Source organism: Ambystoma mexicanum, chromosome 12, assembly GCF_040938575.1.
Source record: "Ambystoma mexicanum isolate Mex_15411 chromosome 12, UKY_AmexF1_1, whole genome shotgun sequence".
Lineage (NCBI taxonomy): Eukaryota > Metazoa > Chordata > Amphibia > Caudata > Ambystomatidae > Ambystoma > Ambystoma mexicanum.
In genome coordinates, this window is record NC_090936.1 from 725,571,849 (window position 1) to 725,597,359 (window position 25,511).

General features: G+C 42.8%; 1 long non-coding RNA gene across 1 annotated transcript in view; it reads right to left on the minus strand.

Moving 5' to 3' along the window:
- Positions 1 to 7,327: 7,327 nt before the first annotated feature.
- The window catches only part of LOC138514014 (uncharacterized), a 51,102-nt gene continuing 32,918 nt past the window's right edge, over positions 7,328 to 25,511 (minus strand). The window contains exon 5 of the long non-coding RNA XR_011281865.1: positions 7,328 to 7,915. This is a non-coding gene — a long non-coding RNA (uncharacterized lncRNA). The remainder of the gene's footprint in view (positions 7,916 to 25,511) is intronic.

Here is a 25,511-nt window from a genome sequence, read left to right on the forward strand (position 1 = left end):
CATTCTGTTCTTTTCCGTCCCACTGTCAACGTTTTTAAGTCTATTAGATCCGTTCCTCTCTCTTCGCCCTGCGTTGATGTCGTAGGTACTTCCAAGTTCTGGCATGCGTATGTTCTTGCTCCGCACCCCACCTTGCTGCCTTCGCTCTCCTCGTTCCTCCTTGCTGTTATCTCGCCCCCAATTTCCTCTCTTCTTCTTTAGTTCCTCTATCACTTCACTACTTACCCTTGCTAATATCCTTTCTTCCTCTTCCTTTCTCTCCCATTTCTCCCATTCCCATTGTAGTATGCTCTCTATTACTTTACCTTCTTTGTTTTTCCTGGTGCTTTCAGATAGTATTTTCTTCTTCCACAGTTCCATTTCTTTTTCCCTCTCTTCCTCCCTTCTTTTCATGTCACGTTGCTCTGCGCGGGACATCCTCTCCGCTATTGCTTTTATCCTCCACGCATCGCTCTTTTTCTCTTCCGTTCGTTCTTTCATCCTCACCCGCTCATCCTTACTTTCCTTCCTTCTTCCTCGTGTCTCTCACTCGAACTGACTGATCAGTGCGCTCCGTGCATCCCTCAATTCGGCCAACCTTTCCTCCAACATTTCCTACTCCTCCTGTGACAGTTCTCTTTCCCCCTCCTTGCTCTCCTCGTCCACTATCTGCACGTCACCCTTGTTGTCCTTATACGCTCTTCTCATCGCATTCTCTTCTTCTCCCGTTAGTGACCCCCTGCAGCTTCAAGAGTACCTGCGCTGCTACCCATTCGTCTGGCTCTATGGTCATGATGTGTCCCTCACTTCTTTTCCCTCCTTTTTCACCTATCTCTGAGGAACCGGAACCTACCGTGCTCGTCACCTCCCCCCCTCTGGTAGCTACCTGTAGCGGTATATGGTGGAGGGCTGTATGTGGGGTTTGAGTACCCCTCGGCTGCCGTTAATTTTTGCCTCGCTGCTTCTCGTAACTCTGTCACTGGATACAGCCCATGTTCCTCCTTTTTCACCAACTTCGCTAAAGGCATTTCTTCGGTCCTCTCTTTCTTCACCTCCACATCGCGGGTGGTGCCAGGCCCATAGCCCTCCCCTTTGTTCTTCTCACTGCACTGTGTTGCTAACTGCCATTCCCACACTCCTTTCTTCTTCCTTAACTCCTTTGCCCTCTCTTGTTTCCTTGCTCCCTTTCTCGTCTGTTGTTCCTTCCATGGTAAACATACCTGTTGGTCCTGGCCTGGACCCCTGGAACATCCTCCACAAGTTAAACATTTCCACATGATGAGCTAACTTCTTCCCTTTATAAGTGTTGTGTATGTGCGACAATAGCGAGTGTTGGACGTATGGGCCAAAACTGCCGTTAGGCGGCCATGGTGTTGTCATTTTGTTGTCTGTTCCTTGTGTCCATGCTATGCTGTATTTAATAAGTTTCTCCCTGTGCGGTGGCAGCGTTCTACAAATATGCTGGAGGGGGGTAGTTAGAGTATTTCCCCACCCTCCGTACTCTGACTGGCAAGACATAGGGCCTCATTACGAGTCCAGCGGTATTCGCGGCGGTAAAACCACCTGGTTACCGCCAGACTCGTATTACCATTCCGTCTCCGTGATTCCCGGAATTACCAGGGTATTACAGCCCCGGTGTCCCGGGAGTCACGGAGGCGGAAAATGGTGTTAATCCCCATTCCCATTGAGTCCCACAGGACTCAATGGGAATGTGGAAGTGGAAACACCGGCACCTTTCTCGTGATGGTGCTGATGTTTCCACATCCGGCTGCAGGCGGGAGATGTTCAACCCGCCAGGTCAGACCTGGCGGGAAGATCAACTCCCACCTGCAGGATTAGGGATTGGGCGGTCCAGAATTAACAGTGGCGGCGGGTTAAGCACCACTGTTAATTCCGGACCGCCCGACCCGTAATGAGGCCCATAGTTGTACTTTATGTTATCACTCTTTAATTGCAACCTTCTTTACCTGGCCCTGTAATTGGGGACTTCCAATTGTCCGCTGAAAGGCAATTCAGCTCACAAATATACAGTCTCTCTCTCTTTCTTTCCCTCGATATCACTTGTACGGCCCCCTGCGGCCACGGTACACGAAGCCCACTGCGGCTGCGTGCCCTGTGTGACGTGCTTGTACAGCCGCCCCACCTTTCACTTTCCACCTTTCGACCACTGCACTCAGCGTGACCAGCGTTCTCCGTGCGCGTCCACCTCTTCCCTATTTCACCCCTCCCTTATCGAGGGGTGCCGGCATCTTCCGTGAGTGGCCCCCCCGTGACTTCTATTCCGCCCCTCTCCCTGTTGCTTTACTTCCGGTCACCTCTTGGGCAACCCGAGCGAAACACCAGGCAGCCGCGGTGTCCTATGCTTTCCTACAGGTGACGTCACCAACCGTGTTACCCTATTACCGGTAAGAACTTTTGCACTACTAAAATGTGCAATATACTTTGATTCTTTGACCCCGTCATCCCCACAGCTATCTTCTTGTTACGCCCGGAACAAGGGAACCAACAATACAACTCTTATAATCGGACTGCTCACGCGGCGTCACCTCGCGTGTGATATGCCCCTCACCTGGGGAGCTTAACCAGCCAATTACCTTCCGCACTCGGCAACACTCTAGCTACCTCCTACGGGAAAACGTCATGTACTTAACGAGCTTCAATACTCAATTAGTAGGTATCCACATCTACTCATAGACCTAAAATGCCAATTAATAGGAAATCCACACCCCTTTCCCTACAAGTGCACCCGATCTGAACAAATCAGTGCCTTCTAATAATCACGTGTGGCGCCTTTCGGCTCCACCCACCTTCCTGCGCGACGCGGTGGGAGACGGCTCTCGTGCCTGTCTGACCACTGGTCGCTCACCTGTCGTCACTTAGTTTTCAAATCCTTAGTACACACTGTAAATACCTCCCTCCACCCTTATCGCGATTCCTCCCCCTCACAACATCACGTTGCTTGTTGGGTGTGTCATACTCACACAAGTTCCCTTGATGCAGGGCCGCTCGACTGCACAAACCCCTCCAAGCGGCTTGCCACCTCCCCTCGTTTGGACTCGTCCAGACACTGGCCAACCGCGGGCGGGATACTTCTAAATCGGCTCCCGAGGGCCAATATCCGGATTGCGCCATCCGGTCTTCTCGTAGTTCCGTGATGGTCCTGTAGTCCTCAAAAGGGGGCAGCGGCAGAGGGGGCCGCGCTGCCGGGCCACCTTGCAACGAGAGGTCTTGGAATAAAAATGCAAGGGGTAGACCACAAAAGGATCTCAGCAGTGCCTCCAACTTGTCGGGGTGATTATCCCGGGGTAGGTAGAGCAATCCGCTGACCTCCAGGCTGGGGAGGCCCCAGCTCCTCACGTGTTCCCAAAAATGAGTATGAGACACACACAAGGAGCAAGGCTGAGCCTGCTGTTTTATTCCAACGGCAGGGATGGGTTTCTCGTATGCATCCGAGAAAGCACACCTAACCTCCCAGAGGGGCTCGCAGGCCCTTTTTACTACAGTATGACGCGCTACCTGCGTCACCTGGGAAAGTTAGTACAAAAACCTATTGCCACTCAGGATTGGTTCTTCGAGTGGTAGGGTTGGTATGGTTAGCATATAGAGACGTAGGTTATTGGAAGGTACCAGATAAGGTGGTATACTTGGGCTGTCCCTAACATTTGTTACTTCAGAATTGCAACAAGGGGACCCTCAGTGATTGGCTATGAGTAATGGCGTCTGTAGTGAGCCCCCCTGTGTTCTGATTGGTTCTCCCGCAAGCCCCCAAGCCTGGGACCATCGTTGTTCCCAGCTCGCGGTGTACCTGCCATTAGCAACAATGTGCAACTATGTGTTTGTGCAGACAATGGACAGGTCTGCTCATGGGCTCATAGGCGAGTCGTTCCCATTGCTGTAGGTGTCCATCTTGCCGCTTCATTGTTGCAACCTGTGAAGAGACCCTGGCGTCTTCTCTGTCTTGTAAGCCTGGCACCTTGTCAGTTCGGCTTTGTCACCTGTAGAGAGACCGTAGCTGGAGCAGAATTATGAGCATTTGATTTTGTATTCGATGTCTGGAGGCTTGGCGTTTGCAGGTGTAACCTTGGCGCTGGGCTCTCGACATGCAGGTTGCAACATCGTGGCCTTGTCTGCAGGCTCTCGTTAGGGGCCTGTTCTGCATGTCAGCACTCGTATTTCGTTCTGAGAGGATTTTCGTTTGCGGGGCCTCGGCCTGGGGACTCTTGCTCGCGGCCTACTCGGGCCTAGTTCGTGGGTTAGTACGGTTATAGCGGAATGATAAATCATCATATGTAGCACTAGATATACACAATGGTGTCTCATAGAGATAGGTGGCAAGGAAGCATCAGCAGGCATATACACGATCTCTTCAGGCATCTTGCGTTTCTGCTGTGCTGTAGAAGGCCTATGTGAAAAATAAAAACGATGCACGTTATGCTACAGTCCGCTACATCATAGCACTGAGTATGTTCTTCGTGTAGATTGGTGTGTGAGTGACCAGTGTGCATGGTGGCACGTGTGCTCTTGTTTGTTAGCTATGCCGTCATGTCATCTCTAACGATGCGGATACTTGTAGTCGTTGTTCTAGTCGAGTTCATCCATGCCGCAGATGTCGTCATCAGCCGTGCGGGCTGGTGTCGGTCATGCTGGTGGGCATACTCCTCTTATGTGTAAGTTCCTGAACCAGGGTATTTTGTCATCTGGTAGGTAGGCAAACTCGTCTCGTGGAGGGTGTCTGGGCCGTGATCCCCTAGGCCATGGTCTGGATGAGATTGGGGGAAGGGTGTTATCCCATTCTCCCACTTCAGTGTTATCCGCGGATGTCCGCGGATCCAAAACGGACACATATTGACTCCTTAGAACACCCCCTCGTCAGTTTATTTAGAACATTTCAGAACACCTGTGATGTCCGCAAACAAATCGAACACAAAAAGAACGTCTAACACATAAAAAACACAACTTTCATCCTATCTCATACACTCCCACCCTCCCCAAACACTCCTACACACCAACACACTCTTTTTTTTTTTTTTTTTTTTTTTATTGATTTAGCTGTTGAAACAACTTTTCAATACACGAACATAAAATTTGATTTAAAGTCACCAACACACTCTACAAAATACACATTTTGAACAAAGTTTCACTGCGCTGTCTGGGGACGTCCGCGAATCCAAGATGGCGGGCGCTACCGAAAAATCTGACGCGCTTCACGCTCCACGCCACCCAATCAGCGAACACGTTGCATGTCTGCGAACATCACGCAAGACGATTGGCCAATCAGGACTAATTTTTTTTTACCTACTTTTTGGTCATTTTAAAAAAAACTACTGGACGGATTTTCACCAAATTTGCAAAAGCACGCTTTCATGACCAAGCCGCTGCACCTGGTCCAAATTTGGTGGAAATCCGTCCAGCGGTTTGGGCTGTAGGCGCGAGCAAATTTTTTTTCCCATTCACTCTATGGAGAGTGAGTATAATGTATACAAATATGAGCATATAGAGGGAAGGTAGAGTAATAAAAATAAAACTATGAGAAAGTGCTGATAACCATAATGATTATCTTCATGCACAGAAAGGATTGCTCCCTTTCAAGCCTGTATCTTCCGCTATGTATATGTTTCATATGATGTGACTGGACCCTAAGTCTACAAATATAGTGCCTTTTCAATTTTTACTTCCTGACTGTTACTGAAGAAAATTATGTGGCTTCGATATGTCAGTAAAGGATAAAAAGGGAGAGCCAGCCATGTGATGTCATCAGTGATGTCATCAATGACATTTGTGATGTCATCTTTGATGGCCTGGGTATTGGTGTTAGCAGTGCAGGGTGGCGCAAGTTATGGTTGCTTATGTTACCATAACTGCCGAATCAGGGGTTTTTTGGTTTTACTTTGAGCCACAACGTCCCTTTAACAAAGTTTTTTCACTGAATTTCATAGGTTTTTAGTAGCGCAACTTAACCATAACGTCCCTTTAACAAAGTTTTTTTTACTGAATTTCATAGGTTTTTAGTAGCGCAACTTAACCATAACGTCCCTTTAACAAAGTTTTTTCACTGAATTTCATAGGTTTTTAGTAGCACAACTTAACCATAATATCCCTGACTTCATATACATGTAACATAGAACATACTAACCCCCTCGTAGTGATTTTCATGTCCGCGGACTACCGCCATGTCCGCGGACACATCGAAAACCTGAGCGTGGTGAATGTTAATTTAAATAGTGTGCCCCATTTCCCCTTTGAAGTTGGCTCTGAAAAGAGCCGTTTTTTTTTTTTTTTTACAGATGCTTGACAGACACCTGTTATTTTGTATTTTTTTTCTTGTTTTTTTTTCTTACTTTACTCCTAAAATCTTCACATAACCTTCTCCAAAGCAACCCTTACATTCCAAAATAGAAAGGCATTTCCCGTAAAAGATAAAGAAATGCCATCTTCTTTAAAATTAACAGCATTACTGGCATCAATATTCTCATTGTTACAGAAGAACATACCAGCTCTAAGCATGAAGGCACACATGCCTCGGTTGATGACACACCTAGCAATATTTTGCTGAGGACAAAAAACTGAACTATTGTCCCATATTGCCCTAGGTAGTAATCCAGAAAAAATTACTTTTGCATTTGGAAGGATCTTCATTACTGCTTGAACCAAGCGTTCCAAATCAGCCAACAAAGTAGGGGCACTGACGTTGCCCAAATGGAAAACACCATAGTGCAAAACTACCACATGCGGACTGTTCATCGTGGCCATATCCTCACAAACTTGTACAATTCCCTGTACATTGCAATCAGGCACACTGCTCCACACCACCTCCACTCCTTTCACATCAAAGTTCTTTGCAACATGCCTGCATTCAGCGTACTGCTGTAAACCATGCACAAACATATATCCGAGCACCAACACCCTGACTTTCTCCACTTCTGCCATCTTCACCACACACAGTCTCTTTCAACACAAATCCACAACCTCGACATCTGATTGGCTGATCTGTACAGTCTTCTTTCCATGTTGGATTTCCTGGAAAAACCCTGATGTACCACGCCCTGTCCACGAACAGCCGCGGTGTCCGCAGACGGCGTCCACTTTACTCTCTGTGCCATTCCCTCATTGCATACAGCTAAGCAATCACACAATACGAATAACATCCTCAGAACAACCCCATTTTGTGAATTTTCGAACATTTCAGGACAATTATTATTTCATTATTCAACATATTAACATTACAAATATTATACTTTCATATTGTACTCTGCACACAATGCTATGTTTCTCCATTAGTAGCTCAGTATACTAGATAGAATCCCATAATACAATGCTATTTATATCAATGCATCGTTCAAAGCACTAATAACGGTATGATATTTATTGCAATATCCTTGACACTTTTTTCGCAACATTATAATAAAATTCCCTAGTACACAAATTCCATGAAAAGTACATACACACGTGATGTCATCAGTGATTTCATCAATGACATTTGCGATGTCATCTTTGATGTCCTGGGTGTTAGTCTTAGCAGTGCACGGTGGTGGCACCAGTTATTTTTCAAAGCTTACCATAACTTGCGATTTTCAGGGGTCTTTCGGCTGTACTTAGAACCATAACGTCCTTTAAACAAACTTTTTTTAATATCACGCAAACAATATACAAACATGGCATGCAAAAACCAACTTCTACAGATGGCTTTACACAGAATGTTGCAAAGTAAGAATTTATGCTTGTTCACAGTGAAGGTCAGCTGCTTCCACAACTTCTACAGATGGCTTTAAACAGAATGTTGCAAAGTAAGAATTTATGCTCGTTCACAGTGAAGGTCAGCTGCTTCATTTTTTTCTCGGGCCCCGGAGAGTCTCACGAAGCGGACTATAAGGTTGTATTGTGTTTTGACCTTGACAGACAGAGATTGTGATGAAAGACTTCTCTTGAAGGAGTGTTGCTAAAACGTAAGAGAAGATAAAGATGAAATTTCTGAAACAAAATCACTTTTATATAATATATCACTATGCGAAAGATCGTTGGCACACGCGGAGTCATATTTTGGGACTGCACCACTCGTAGACAATGGAAATTGCAATTGTACTGTAAGTAACCCTTTAGATTATTTTATACCAAATATAATTACAATAGCGTAGCATTAAAGACGGCTCAAGTTGAACTTGTTCGTTGAAAGTGGCATAATGTTTTCTACCGCGCACTATCACCGCCGAATTGATCCCCTGTCGTTTAGAGGGCTCTGAAAAAGGCAGACGACACAGGGTGGGTTAATAGAAATAATTTAACCAGTATATAGGCGGTCAAGCGCTCTACTCACTGTGCCACTTCACTGTAGCCTGTCAAGTGGCACAGCAAGTACAGCGCTCGCTTTGACATCCGTGCACAGCTTGCTAACGCAAGTTTGAATCCCGGCAAGGCCAAACTCAGCCTTTTATCATTCCGTGGTCGATAAATGAGCACCACACACCGTGGTTAATAATAAGCACCGCTTAGATACCTCACGGTTCTTAGCGCTATATGAATGGGAAAATATTATTATTTTATTATTAACATACTCTGTTGCACTATCTTCGATAGCAAATAGTTTCACGCCCTAATAAATAAAATGATGATTTTTAATGAAGATCGGCTGGTGAGACTAATTTATGTTTTTTAAAACAGGTATGTGGCTCCATTTTGCCTATGTCACGATTTACAGACTCCAGCGGATGGGGTCTTCAACTGCCAGGTGCAGGTCCAAATATGCAACTTCATGACCCTCACGATTTTATGGGACAATCGCCAAGGACCTTACGCAGTACTAGCGGCTACAAACAACATACCAACCAATCTAATGGCTCGTTGTTGGAGCAACCTTCCGATTATCAGAGCGACCATTTACTGCTTTTATCATAAACCAACAGCCTATCTACCGCAAAGGAACAACGCGTGGCTCCAAATAAACTTTTGGTGATCGACAGCAGAGACAGTAGCAAATCGCTGAATATTCACTAAACATTTCATGTGAAATAAATGTACTTTACAACATTTACAATCTTGCTGTTTGCTTTTAAATCACTGTTTCATATTCCGAATTGTGGCTTACTGAGTTGTAAGCTGATCTAACACCCTCTGTACCGCAAAGGAACATCGCGTGCCTCAACATGAACTTTTGCGGATCGACAACAAAGACAAATGCAAATTGCTGAATATTCTCCAAACATTTGATGTCAAATAAATGTACTTTACAACATTTACAATCTTGCTGTTTGCTTTTAAATCACTGTTTCATATTCCGAATTGTGGCGCGCTGTGTTGTGACATAATGTGTGTTGTCTTCCGGGTTCTGTGTAAAGTCGCGTAGGACTGGAGACGACTGGGCGCGTTTGATTACGCACCCTGTAACGTCACGGAGAGAGGCGGGGAATATGAATGCTTTGATAATATCAGGCTTAGGGGCGGGATATATGATTTAGTGTCGCAAAAGCAAGTCAGCCAGGTCAATAGCGCCAGTCATAGGATTATCACATAATGTCGGCGCACACCAGCCGGATTTATCGTTTCTCTAGTGGACAAAAAGTCGGTTGACACCCCTAGGAAATTGTACTACTAGCGAACAAAAGGAGTGGTCTTAAAACACTTTCACCCTGACAACGAACAATACAAACAACGTTCTCAGAACACCCCCATATTGTGTAATTGCAACCATTTCGGGACACTGCGAGTGTTCTTAGAACACATTCAACTAGACAGATTACAATACGGACAGCTTCCTGAGGACACCCCCAGTTTGTGTATTTACGAACAATTAAGTACACCACGAGTGTTCATAGCTCATTTTTACCTTCCTTGCGAACACAAATGACACACCCCACCATTTAGTTTATTTATAAAATGTCAGAACAGCCGTGTTCTCCTCGGACAAATCGAACGCAACAAAAACGTCTAGCACATAAAAAAACAAAACATTGAACCTATCTCATACTCCCCCACCCTCCCCAAACACTCTTACACACCAACATACGGCACTAAATACAATTTTTTATCCACGTTTCACTGCGCTGTACGCGGTCGACTGCGAATACAAGATGGCGGGCACCACAGAAAATCTGACGCGCTCCACGCCCGTCGCCGTCCAATCAGCGAAGACGTCGCATGTCTGCGGACATGACGCAAGGCCATGGGTCAATCGGGGTGCTGTCCGCGGAGCGAACAGGGAAGCCCGTCCGCGAAGTGAACACAGATATCACTAATTTTTTTGCCTTACATTTTGGTCATTTTTTAAAAACCTACTGGACAGATTTACACCAAATTTACAAAAGCACGCTTTTGGGACCAGGCCGCCGCTCCTGCCGCAAATTTGGTGTAAATCCCTCCAGCGGTTCGGGCTGTAGCCGTGCGCAAAGTTTTTCCCATTCAGTCTATGGGAAAAAAAAAAAGTTTTGAGACCCCCCCTATAACTTTTCACCCCCTGGACGAATCCTCACCAAACTTTGCAAACAAATCCAGAGTGACCCAACTATTCTTTTTGCAAAGTTTGGTGAGGATCCGTCCAGGGAGAGCGATGTTATAAGCCGCCCAAAAAGTGCTCTTCCTATGGAAACAGCAACTTAACCGTATCTACTAAGGCCACTACCGTGGCCATGTAATATATATATATATATATATATATATATATATATATATATATATATATATATATATGTATATATATATATATATATATTATGTATCCCCACTGTGGGTATACTTTTGCTTTGCTACTGCATGGACTTTGCACTTTATTAATATTAATTTGAAGGTTGCAAGTTTGCACAGTACTAACTGGGTAATTCCTGTGTTAGGGAATACCAACATTGAGCAGGTATATGCACATTGCACTTTATCAGCACTTGCTGTATATTGTATATTATACAGCTAGCAACAACAGGCAGTAGCATTTTTTGCTAGCCTATTCTCGACATAGGAACCTAAAACTAATATCGCCTTGCGCATTTGGTACTTCAATGTAAGCCCCTTGTACCCTACACACCTGTTAAACTCCATTGGCGAGTCATGTATTTAAACTGACATTGCTCTGTTTTATTAAAGAATATGGACTGACATAACACTTTACATCACGTAGACACTTCTCGAACTGGGGGGTTAGTATCCATGGCTATCCTGATTAGCATTATACCAGACTGGTGCGCTTATTGATAGCATCATGCACAGCCATTAAAGGGCTAAACTTTCATATGCCTTCGCGTATTTTGTAATAAAAATAGGCATAGATGCAGCATAAGCGCAAGGATCTAACATAGCAGACACTCTATGCCAGTCGTAATTATAAAAAGGAAGATTTCTCATACTTATGATAATGCAGTGGTTTTGTAAATCTTCCCCCCATATTGTTCAACAAATGTGACCAATGTACTTGTCAATCTGGAAAAGTGAATACCCTTCATTTGAATGATAGACGTATCTTGATGGCCGAAGGCCAACCGTCTTATGCACAGAATTATAGAAAGACAGACTGCTATGCTTGACGAACAAGTGGCCATTTTAAACGTAGCAAGAATCGCCATTTTGCTTGTTAACCATTGCTCATTGCGTTCTGTCTAAAACTGCTTTGCAGCTTGCAATTCTTGCGAATTCTGCTTACTCTGCTCAACTGTTAACATTGTTGTCTGAATATGAAAGGGCAAGGTCGCGGGACTGAGGAGTTCGTTGAAACTCCTCATGAGTAGCCCAGAAAGGAATGCCCATGCTCCCTCTCTGTAGCCTGAGGGAGAGCTGCAGGACATTTAATCATTTCACAGCTGCCAGCCAGTCTCGTACTGTGGTAGAATATGTTAGAATAAAGCAGCTAAAGGCTTGAATTATGCTTTTCTTATGCCCCCCTCACAAAACCCTTTAGAGCGTGTCCGCTCCCAGGACACGAATAGTACCTCATAGATAGCAAAGCTTGGAATGTGGCTCTTCCCCCGTGTGCAGCTTGCTTCCAAGAACAGAAGCACTGTGTTCTGTTCAACAACTAGAAGATGCCTCCGCACTTTCTAAATTGCACATTGTTACTAGAATAGACATCGAAAGTGTCATAATTGTCATACTCGTCGGAAATGTCCATCATCATCCCGAGTTCAAAGAAACTTAATAAAAGGTGGGTGTTAAACATGACATAGCTGATTGTATGATATGCATTTTGTATATCTGTAACTGATGTACGTAATTCGCTCTCTTGCGTCCCTTGAGGTCTAGAAAATACATGTCGTGGGGCGTGAGACCACAGTTGGCCAATTGGGACTATTTTTGCTTGCAATAAACCCTAGCATTGGGAATTTGAACCTCGTGTCTGGCGCATCCTTTTGTGTATGGTTATTGCCTTGTTTCCATATCGCGAGGGACCCCTAGGGGCCCCTTTCAAGATGGTGCCCGAATAGGGACCCTCCCCCACTTGCCCCATCGTATACGTTGTAACGGAGTAAAGGCTGAAGAACGGTGAGGACGGGACGATCGAGCCGGGATCAAGAGGTGTACGGGGCGCCCTGTAGAAGTGAGGAGAGATTCCTTTGCAGATCTGCACACATCTGATCCCTGATCGACGTACCGGGCAAGAGGGCAAAGGAGGAGAGGGTCCCGAAACGAGGCAGAAGCCAGAGAAGCGCAGACACGACGTTGGGAGAGGTTGCGTCAGGACAGGCGACTTGTTTTATCAGGTGAGTCATTCCCCGATTCAAACGAAAACCTGATTTTTGGTAGAGTGTTGATTTTGCAAATTCAAACATCCAGGTTAAGGATAGTCAACCCAGGGGAAGGTTAAAAACATGCCTGGAGTACTGTCCACTTTAGCGGGGCTTTTCCGCTGCGGTAGACAGTCATTGGAAAATGGCCAAAGTGCACCGTCTGGGGGAACGCCGGCTTATGACATGTATGCCAAATATGGTGTGGGTGCGATAATATTTTGTGAAATTTGGCATAGGCAAACTAGAAAGCAACAGGACCATCAGTGGCCCATTAATGGTAGCTTTGAGATTGCAAGAATAGATAACCTAGAAAGGGTGCTGATTAGGAAAAAAGCGCGACCCGCAGCTTTTTAGACTATCAAAGATTGGAGGAGGGAAGCAATGCTCTGACTTAGGAGTAGAGAGAAGCATGCCGTAGGCACAAATCGAAGCTTGAGGTAGCAGAAGAAAAGGAGGAGGAGGAGTGGACGGCAAGTCTAAGACGGGAAGGGAGACGTGAGGAAATGAACATAGAAGGAATATACCCGCAGCAGGAACTACACATAGGAGACAAATTAATTGAACATTTACTAACCCATACGGGTTGAGGCCCAAAACCAGGATCGAAACCAAACACGCCAGGAGTGACTGCGCAGGCCCAACCAGTAGCTCTCATACCCCCTCCCAAAGCCCAAGCACTTCCCCTCACGCAAGCATTAACCCACGCCCCAACCAGAGCTCGAGCCCTCCTACAAGCGCAGACCGCAGACGCACAATTTCCCAGCACCCAGGAAGGCCCTTCACAGATGCCACCATTGTCACTTGTCCCATACGCACCTCCAGCTCCAGAGACAGATTCAGCACCATCCGCCCCTCCCGAAGTCGAAATTGAGAACGGTGAGGCGAGAGGCGGGGCTGAAGGAACAGGATTTGGACGGGTAACTCGCAGCGCGATCAGCAAAGAAAGAAAGATTGAATTACAGCAAGAGGCAGAAATGTACATAGAAGGAAATGATGGGATGGCAGCATTGGCCTCATTATATGGGTACCGAAGAAGCAACGAGAGACAGGTAGTGTTGGAATGCATGGGGGAATTTATGGTTGGAGAATGGAAAAAGATACTTGGGAATTTACCGCCACAACGATTTTTTAGATTTGAATAAGTTAGCACGCAGTGAGCAAAGAGATGAGGATGTAAGAAAACATGTGTACAAACTCATTGAACTGAAAAATGAAATGGAAGATAGATATGCTGAAATGTTTGCTACATCTGAATATAGTCAGGAGTGTATTAAGAAAGGCAGGAAGGAGGCGTCGAGAGTGTATATACAAAAATCGTGGCCGACAGTTTTTCCAGGTGGTGCAAAGCATTTGCCGGCACCGGGACAAATAGGTGATAAACAAAGATTGCAGGCATGGGTGGGGGAAACAATGCGATGGATGTCGAACAAAAGAAAGTCAGTACAGGAAGTAAGTGAGATATGTAATGGGTACCCATTGGAGATGAGAAAAGAAGTGATGCGAACGATAGTAGGAGTGTTACTGCAGCAGGTAATTGGATACAATAGAGGTAGAGGAAATGCACAAGGCAGAGAATAATTGAATAATATGCACGGGGTGTCATTGGGATTAAATCAATGTGCGTACTGTAAAGAGGAAGGACACTGGCGAGCGCAATGCCCGCACTTACAGAATAGAGGTGGGTTTGGCCAGAGAAGGCCTCATAGAGGACATCATAGGTCAAATGGCCCAAGCAGAAATAGCATGCAGCAGCAACAGGGATATACCAATGAAGGTAATCAAAACCAATCCTATGGTCAAAACCAAGCTCAACAGAACCAGGCATTGAACCAAAGTGTTCCGATCCAAAATCAGGGCGGGCAGGGCCAACAGAGAAATGATCAGAGTGGAGGACACCGAGGGGGAAATGGGAATATTTTTGATACACAGTCAAACACGTATTATAGCAGCAGCGGTGACTACACGTCGGACGATGTGTTATTTTCGCAATAGGACAGCCCACGGCAGGGGTCGGAACCAGTGTCCATTCCCGTGAATGAGAGAGGACCCTACGTAGAAATGAGAGTCGGGAATAAGGAGCACCGTTTCCTTGTAGATACAGGGGCACAAAAGTGTTCGATTGACCACCACTTGGTTCCGGAGATCCCACTGTCGGGGCAAAAGAATGTTTCTGTAGGGCTCGCAGGTACACCAGTAATTAACCCCGTGTCCGAAGCAGTCCCAATTACAATAGGACGATTTACGGAACAGTGTCCATTTCTTCTGATAGAAAATTGTGGGGAGAACTTGCTAGGATTAAACTTATTGAGAAAATTGGGGGCAGTTATACATTGTACGGCAGATGGGGTGTTCCTCACGATTTGGCCTCACGATGCACCGGTGATGGAATTTATGTCAAAAGCGTTACCAGAAGAGCTAAGTAGAGTACCAACCTGTCTGTGGGCAATGCATGATAACGATGTAGGATGCTTGAAAATAGAGCCAGCAAAAATAACTTTGAAAGAAGGTGTTACATTACCACGAATTCCCCAGTATAAAATTTCTGTTGAAGGTGAGAAGGGATTAAAGAGTATTGTTACTGACCTGGTGAGATTGGGGGTGGTTGAAGAAATTGCAGGTAGCAGGTGCAACAGCCCGATTCTTCCAGTTTACAAGAAAGGAGGCAACGAAGTACCATATCGTTTCATAATTGATCTGCGCACATTGAACAAAGTGGTAGACCCACAATTCCCTTTGGTCCCAGATGTCACAACAATACTGACAATGATACCGGCCACTGCAGAATACTTTAGTGTAGTTGATTTGAAGAACGTGTTCTTTAGCATTCCAGTGGATAAAAGCAGTAGATATCTGTTCACTTTCACTCTAGGAGGTCGATCATTCACATTCACACGCATTCCACAAGGATACACAGAAAGCCCAAGTATTTACTGCAGAGCGCTAAAAGAGCAGCTAGACATGTTAGAATTACCCGAAGGTTGCGTACTCTTGCAGTACATAGATGACTTGTTACTAGCTGCTGATACAAAAGAGATCTGCAAAGAAAGTACTATATTACTATTGACACACCTAGCGACCCATGGTCACAAGGCAAGTTTGAAGAAATAACAGTATAATCAAAAGGAGGTGTCTTATTTGGGTTACCTACTTTCGAAAGAAGGGAGAAGATTAACACCAGAACGCATAGAAAGTATTTCTAGTATGCCTATTCCAAAAACTCAAAAAAGAGTGAGAGCTGTAATAGGCATGGCCTCTTATTGTCGGCAGTGGATCAGTAATTTTGCATTGATTGTGAAGCTGATGATAAAATTAACTAAAAAGGATGCAGTGATGCCTTTACAGTGGGATGAGGAATGTCAGAAAGCGTTTGAGCAATTAAAAGCTGCATTGTGTGCTGCGCCAGTTTTAGGCACTCCTAATTATAAAAAGATCTTTAGACTATTTGTGAGTGAGAGTGAAGGATGTGCATTGGCGGTTTTGACACAGGAACAAGGTGGAAGAAATAGGCCGTGCGGCTATTATTCTTCCGCGCTGGACCCTGTAGCAAGCGCACTACCACAATGTTTGCGATCTGTTGCAGCGGCTGCTGCGTCAGTGAAACAAACGGAAGGAATGGTATTGGGGCATACTTTAATTATGATGGTGCCACATGCCATGTTCTATTAAACAGAGCACAGACGCAACACCTCGCCTCTGCTAGACTAACAAGATATGAGCTCATCTTGTTTGCACCCCGCATCCAAATTATGAGGTGTAGCGCATTGAATCCTGCAGAATTAATGCCACTGCCCATAGCAGAAATTGGTGACAACGACTCACCACCCCATGATTGTTTAATGGTCACTGAAGAAGAAACAAAGGGAAGAGTTGACTTGAGCGACATCCCACAGAACGAGCCAGATGGGGAGTTGTTTTGTGACGGCTCTTGTTTTAAATTACCTGATGGCACATCAAGGGCCGCATATGCAATTATTACCCTAGAGAGTGTTGTAGAAAGCAGAAGAATCCCCTACAATTCGGCACAAGCCGCAGAAATAATAGCACTGACCTGAGCCTGTGAACTCTCTGAGAATTTGAACGTGAATATTTATACTGACAGCCAGTACGCCTTTGGCGTGGTCATAACTTTGGCCGACTCTGGGCTGAGAGGGGCTTCTAGACATCACATGGGGCCAGGATTCATCATGGCCCTTTGATTGCACGATTGTTATCTGCACTCACGTTTCGGAAGCGCTTAGCTATAGTAAAATGCGCGGCACATAAAAAAGTAACATGCAAAGTGGGAGAGGGAAACGCATTTTCAGACAGGATTGCGAAACAAACAGCCACTGATTTGGGAAATAAAATGATGACAGTACAGACAGAGGAAGTACCTTGTATGATAGAGAATGGAGTTGCCACAGTCAAAGAAATGCAGGCTGAGGCCACGACCGAAGATATTCAGGGGTGGGTTGAGGGCTATGCTGAGTTAGATTTGGAAGGATGTTGGGTGGACAAAGAGACCAAGAACTGGATGTTGCCAAATTGTTACGTAACCGCCATGGTTACAATGGCGCATAGCCCTACCCACATTTGCGCGAAGAAAATGGTACAGCATTTATCCACAGTATGGAAAAATGAGCACATAAAAAAAATGCAGCAAGGCTAGAGCAGAATTGTATTACGTGCCTGAAACACAAGGGAACCGTGCCTCCAGTAGATAGTTTTGGCCCACCCTCTATGCCATTCGAGGTGATCCATTTTGATTTCATAGAAATGGAAAGGTGCCAGAACTACAAATATGTGTTAGTGGTGATTTGTGCATTTAGCAAGTGGGTGGAGGCATATCCTTTAAAAGACTGTACTGCCATGTCAACGGCAAAAGTAATGTTGAAAGAGTATTTCTTCCGGTTCAGGCTGCCCCGTGTCCTGTGGTCAGATAACGACCCACACTTTGTGGGTGCAGTAGTACTACAGATCTGTGCAGATAGAGAAACAATTCCACAGTTCCAGGCATCCAAGTTCAGCCGGACTTGTTAAGAGACATAACGGTATCTTAAAGTCAAAGATAGCTAAAATCTGTGCTGGGAGCAAGTTGATTTGGGTGGATGCATTACCGCTAGTGCTATTGTGCATGCGCATGTCTGTGCAGGCTAAAACTGGGCTCTCCCCCTATGAAATTATAATGGGGAGACCGGCAAATGTATGGTGCGCACCGCAGCCCAAAAGATTATGTGAGGTCGAGCATCCTGTGTTAAGCACGTACTGTGGCCTTTTAATGCAGAAGTTGTGTTTGATTCATCAGCAGGTGAAGGAGGCCTTACCAGTGCGATACACCAGACCGGGGCACTTGCTGGAGCCTGGAAGATGGGTCCTGATTAAGAACTTTGATCGGAAGACAGCATTAGCACCCAGGTGGCGCAGCCCCTACCAAGTACTTTTGGCGACGCAAACATCCATTTGAGTGGACGGTCGCAAGGCATGGATCCATGCGACACATGCCAAAAAATGTCATACTGACAATCTGAAATAATGTCCATGTTTCTTTCATTGTATATATCAATTTGTATTCACAATGTTAAATTATGTTGTGTGCAATGTTCCAAGATGGCGGACCTTGCTGACAGGCGGACAGTTTGAGCATGACATTCCTCACATTGGATTCATAGAGAGTGTACCAGCTTATAAGTCCCTCTTCTGTGTTTATACCCTGAACGTGATCAAGCAGTGGGTTAGCCGCGAAATGCGTCATTTTTCGTGTGTTTCTTTCTTTGTCCTTGACATTTTTTATTAATTAAAGTAAAGTTATACTTGAACAACTTGGTTTCCTGACTCCTATGTTTGGTGTGGACTGTACGCACTAAACTGCTGTGTGGAGTGCACTCTATCAACTTTGCACTGCCGTACAATGTTTTTTCTATATATATATATATATATGTATTCAGTGAAAAAACTTTGTTAAAGGGAAGTTATGGTTCAAAGTAAAACCGAAAAACCCCTGAAATTCGGCAGTTATGGTAACATAAGCAACCATAACTCGCGCCACCGTGCACTGCTAACACTAACACCCAGGACATCAAAGATGACATCACACATGCCATTGATGACATCACTGATGACATCACATGTACATTTACTTTTCATCAAAACTCTGTAGGAGGGATTCTTATAATCCCCTATAAAAGATGACATCACAAATGTCATTGATGACGTCACATGTCTGGCTCACTATTTTTTCTTTTGCTGACATATCTAGGCCACATGGTTTTCTTCAGTAACAGTCAGAAACTAAGCATTTTATTTTATTTGTAGACATATCCTTCTAGTAGGTTCTTACAGTAATTCCCTTAGAGTACAGTCACATCATATGAAACATATACATATGGGAAAACACAAGCTTGAAAGACAGCAATCCTTTTTGTGCATAAAGATAATCACTAGACTTATGAGCACTATCAGATAGTTATGTTGTTTTTTTTATTTATGGCTGTACTTTCCCTGTATATGGTCATATTTGTATACATTGTACTCACACTACTTTCCTTAGGGTACAATCACATCAAGTGATACATATACATAGGGTAAATAGCAGCTTTGAAACAGAGCAATCATTTATTTGCATGAAACTAATCAGTTAAGTTATGAATTGTTTCTGCTACTACTTGTGCTTTTTTGCTAACTTCACTTTCCCTGTATATACCCATATTGGTATGTGTTCTTGTGTCTTTGTGTTTTGTCTATAGTAATTCAATTATGTAATACATGGGTTTTATTAGCTACTTATTACATATTTCACAGTACACAAAAATCTATTAAGAAAACAATTCTCATTTCATTATTCAACATATTAACATTACGAATATCATACCTTCATCTTCTACGCTGCACACAATGTTATGTTTCTGTATGAGTAGCTAGTCCGCGAAGGCGCTTCCTTCGCGGACTAGTTCACGAACGGATCATATGACCGCGCCCACGCTCATCGTGTGTCCTGAAATGCGGACACTGTTCGTGTCCCCGAACAATTTAAAAGTACATTTTCAGTTAATCCATAATATTTTTCAATAAAATCTCACCATGGCACAAGTCCCACATAGCAATCTTGAGTTTCTACATACCTTTTGAAACTTTGCGATCCTTTTTTTGTGTTCGATCTGTCCGCGGACAGTGCGCATGTCCGCGAACCGCGCACAAGCACCCCTATAAAAGACCACGCCCAAGAGCTTATTCCCATTGTGTTTCTGGCTATTCTTCAGAACACAGTGATTTTTGCTGCCGCCTGCAGACTACACCATCATCGAGATGGCATCCTTGGCTGCTGAACTGCCACTTGGTGCTGCACCTGCTTCAGCACCACCCCCACCCCCTCCACCACCTCCCCAAGGGCCTGAAGAGGGGAACAGGAGTGAAGATGCGGAGGAGGAAGAAGAGGATGATGAGAATGAGGTAGAGGAAAACCCTACTACCCGCACTAGGCGTGAGTCTTGGGTGTGGCGGTTATTTACCATTCATGGTAATGTTCCTAAGGCTGGTGTGAACCGTGTTACCTGCAATGAGTGCAAAATGATACTCAGTCGTGGGAAGCACGGTAAGTACAGCTTTGGGACCACTGCTATGAAGCGACACCTGAGGTCATTTCACTCTGGGGCTATTCGCAGGGTTGTACCTTGCGAAGAACGGAGCAGGTTGATTTCCTCTACTTCATCCTCTGTTTCTGATCCTGTCACCACAAGGACCACCTCTGTGGGACAGAGTCTTCCTCAAGCTGCCTCACAGGCCCTACAGAATGCTGATGACCCTTACCTTTCGAGGGTCACAGTTGTATGTATGTACTGTGACACAGTACTCTGCAGGGGGGAGCGACTTCGGAGTGCTTTTGAGACTATTGTCTCAGAGCACGAGAAGACCTGCTCACTACCCAAATAAAACCCACTCTACATCTTCCTCTCTCAGCTCGCCCTTTCTTATCCCTGTGGTTGGTGTCCCCCCTTTACCCTCCTTTACCCTCCTCTCCTAGTGTGTTGTGTCTGAAAAACCAAAAAAAATACAAAATTACAAAAATCAAAAAAAATAAGGCTCTTTTCAGAGCCGCCTTTCCCAGTTAAAAAATAGAAGTGAAAATAAATGAAGCAGGGTTCCTTGTATTTTTTAGAAGTCGCGAACATTAAAAAAATTTGCGAACATTAAAAAAATTGGGTTGCTACTCCATCACAAACATTGTACTTTTCTCTGGAAAGAAGTGGTGGCTCTGAAAAGAGCCTTTGGGTGGTGTTTGTAAGTCAAAAATTGTAAATGCTTAACATCTACTTCAAAATCGTTGTTGTAATTCCAAAAAAGGTCGCAATGCATTTTGTACATTTCTCAGAAAGATCTGATTGCCAGCATAAGTAAGATGGACTCCATCTCTGCGAAAAATGTATGTACTACAAAACATAATATTTTCATTGTGAAAAGAAGACATGCCAAAATCTCTTAGAAAGGCACAAACAGCCTTATTAACATTGCGCCTTGCTTTTTCCATTTGTGGACCAAAAGAAGAAGAACGAAGCCACATTTGTCTCTGCGCAATCCGTGAAAATATCACTTGAGAATTAGGAAACATGTCGATAACCTTCCTAAATCCTTCTTTCATAGCAAATTGCAAAAATATTCCAGTCACATGTCCTAAACTGTTCCCTCCACAATGAATTACAATTATGTCTGGATGTTGCTCTGTCTCCAAAGTAGCACAGAGAGGTAGCAAGTCCAACCACTTCATTCCACGTACTCCATGCCAGTGTACTTCCACATGTGGGAATCCAAGATCTACAGCTACTCCACAGCTTTCTGCATGCACCTTCAACCAATGTATCCACGAATCTCCTAAAATCCAAACAATCTGTTTTCTGAAACACACAGCCATAGCTATCTTTTGTTCTCTCAGCAAAAAGAGTATCTGAGAAAATCTCTCCTGGCACAACACACCCACCAAACTTTCCTGACCAATCCCTTTCAGTGCTTATTCTCATTTGCATGACTTCTGAACCCAAAAATCCCCGGATGTAACTCCCGATGTCCGCGAACTACCGCCATGTCCGTGGACATATTGTAACATGAACAGCCCTTCTACCATTTCCACTACACTCTCTCTGCCATTCCCTCATTGGATGTACCTCAAAAATCACATGACCATGCACCAATCACATTCAAGACCTCTACATCTAACTGCATCATCATAGATCAGCACTGCAAATGTACTCTGAATCGCTCCGAGTACAAGTGTAATATCTTTGGAAAGCACCATCTACCAGAAATACTGTACAAGTCTTCAAGATTTCTACTTGCAGCTCCATGCATATCCATATGCATGAACACAAACTTCAGGTATGCATATTTTCTGTATAGTAGATGAACACATTTTCAAAAAGGCTTTTACCTTGTAAAATCTGTAAAATGAATTTACTGTACTTTTTTCAATTTCCTAAAATCAACTATCACTTATAAACGTTTATTCTATTTACTTTCTTTATACACACACACTCAAATCATGTTAAACTAACATTTTTTAAATGAAATATATAGACTTCATATATTCAAACAAAATTGCATGCAAACACAATCTATGTTTAAACCTTTATAAAAATACTTATACAATTTCATATTTTTTGTTTTTATTTATTTATTTACTTAATTACTTTAAATTAGACATGACATTGAGGCGCTATTACCTAGAACAGTTTACTTACAGAAATAGTGGTATTCACTAATATATTATAAATTTCACAAGACATAGTAAAGATATTTTTTTTTGCTACAGTTAGTCATTCAATACAATTTGTTCATTAAGAACATATCATATGTACTGAACTGATGCAATGTATCTTATGTAAATAAATTAGTTTAATGGTTTTACAGAAGGCACTGAGGATTTCAATTAAAAAAATCAATATCTAAATTAAAAACAGTGCTATATACAAACAAAGTTACTAATTTGAAGCTTTTACAATTGCAGTGAAGACCAGTTTCCTGAAAAGAAGCAGCCGAATTCGAAGAAGAAAGAAAAACTAAGAAGTTACCTGTTAATTTTAAAAAAAAGTAAGTAAAATATCACCATAATATTTGTGTTATTAATCAAATATACTATAACATTAATACGAGCTATTTTGGTTTCTAAAAACAGAGATTTTGTACCATTTTGTCCAAAAATGTCCATGTCTTGAACAGCGATTTACAGCCAGAATGGCCCACAAATTTCTATTTTTGGACACACAAATTACCCAACTGAACCACTACAATTTTCATATTATAGAACAAACAACTGTTTTAATTGTATACATTAGATTTACTATTTGTACTTTTCCACACCACTAGCTTACTTTTTATTTGTCATCTGAACCCCAGTTTAGTAACACATAAATTCAAGAATACCTATCCCTACTAGTTTTAGTTCCCAATGCACAATCACACACCATTACATACATCTTTATCATCTTACTCAAACACTCATGCACACAGCACACATACATTCCAGAACACCCCAACCCATATCTTCTTTATTTTTTTCAACAGACCCTTAAGAATGCCTACCAAAAGTCAAGTCCGTAGAAAGCAACGCAAAAGTAGAGCAAATGAAAATAAAGGTGTCCAACATAAGCATCCATCTTTAGCAGAATGTGTAAAAAAAGTTGAAACAAAACAGCTAATACAATCATTTAGTGAAACACAAGAAGTTTCAAGTACAACAACTTCGCTTCCTCTATCAAAATGTAAAACAAACCAAAAAACAATTAACAGAAAATCAGCTATCAGTACAGATAAAACTACTTCTTCAAATTTTAATATAGAGCAAAGTAAGCATACCAAGAAAAGTATTTTAGCCAAAATATACCATCACAAAGTCCTTCAAAATCTTATAAAAACAGGAGAGAAATCAGGTTCAAAGCTTAAAACCTATCGTAGGAAATTAATCTTAAAAGCATTGATGGACAGTGCAATTCTTCTCAAAAGAAATTTATTTATTTTACTGTTAAACAAAATGAAACCACTAACAAAACTAATATCTAAATTACAAAAAAGACTTCTCAATAAGCGAAATGTCAACAGAAAGAACTTCTTAAGTATCTGCGGAGGTGAATGGAATCACACTACGAGCACAGAACCATATTTTAATGAAGAAGCGTACAAACAAAAGCAAACAAATACAATTGCCATAAATAGCAGTGGTCGAGGTTATGAAAAAGTGAATAATACCATAATGGAACAAGAAGTACTCCTTACAAAAATATGCCCTGAAAACCTAGAAATACCCCTCCATTCAACTGAATCAGAACGTCTAGTGTACAAATGGCCATGCACGTCAATGTGTAACATTCCCAAACAATGTTTCAAATCTTTACGCCAATTCCTCAATAAATATGTAAAAATCAAAGACAAAATCTAAATTAAATTACTGCAAAATATAGATACCTGTCCAGTGCGCAGGTACACAGGACTACAAGGACATTCATTGGCCTGCATTACAGGACCTACTTGTAAAACCACTTTCCATGATATCAAAAGGATATCAACACATCATTCAACTATAAGAAATCTAGTCTATAAACTGTACTATGCTAAAAGTCCTGCTTTAGCACTAGCAAAGTTAAATAACATCCTTCTACATGGTACAGCAAAAGACCTACTTGAAGAAATTCACTATATCCGGAAAAAATATTTTGGAAGTGAAAGCCATTTACAGAATGAAATAGCTTTAAACCAATTAAGCAACAATTCTACACACTGCAACCTTTTGCTAAACACATACAAACAAGAAATACTAAAATTTAAAAGTACATCAGCTGAAGTACCAAACCATGCATGTGTATGTTGCCGTAGAATTTTTTATAAAAGTAACACAAAAACTGTGGACCTATCATACAAAATAGAAGACAATGAAGATTCTAAATGGTTTGAATTAGCTCTCTACCTTCTAGCAGAAAACAAATATGAAATAACTGAGCCCTTAATACTTTGCAGTTATTGCACTACAAAACTTGACAACAACCAAACTCCTTCACGTTCTATCACAAATAATTTGGAATTATACCCAGTACCAAAACCTCTACAACAACTTCATTTATATGAGAGCATCATAATTCAAACAGTACACCCATTTCAAGCAATAATACGCCTTCAACCAAAAACAGCAAAATTACCTCCCTCTGAATTGGTAAAAGGCATTTGTGGAAAAGTAGTTTATTTACCATTAAATCTAAAAGAATATGTGCATACTCTAGGAGGGCAACGTCCAATGCAGCAATCTTTAATTATATTAGTAAATGGAGTACCTACAAAAGACAAAAAAATATGGCAACAGCTGGTAGATTTATATAAAGTTAGACAAGCCTTCCAATATCTTAAAGAGAATAATGGATATTACAAAGAAATTAATATTGAAGAAAACTTGAAAGATACAACTGAAATAATTCAAGAGACACAAGAAGCTGGTCAATTTGAGCTACTAGATCCTGCTACAATATCAAATACTTTAGACCATTATACAATTCATCCTTTGCACTGTAATGACACAGTACAAGATGTACTGGAAACTTACCAAATGCGTCAAACAAAAGGATCGCCAATCAGTATATGGGAAAAAAGTATAGAAGCACGTGCTTTTCCTCTACTTTTTCCTACTGGCAAAGGAGGAAGGTATGATGATAGACCTATTCAAATATCAGCTTCAGAATACCGCTCATTACGGATGTATTCTGAAGATCCCAGATTTAGACAAAATGTGGAATACATATTCCACCTACTCTTTGAAAGTGAACTAGCAACTTTATGTCATGAAGTTGCACACATATTAAAATCAGGATCACACTTTCAAAATATGGC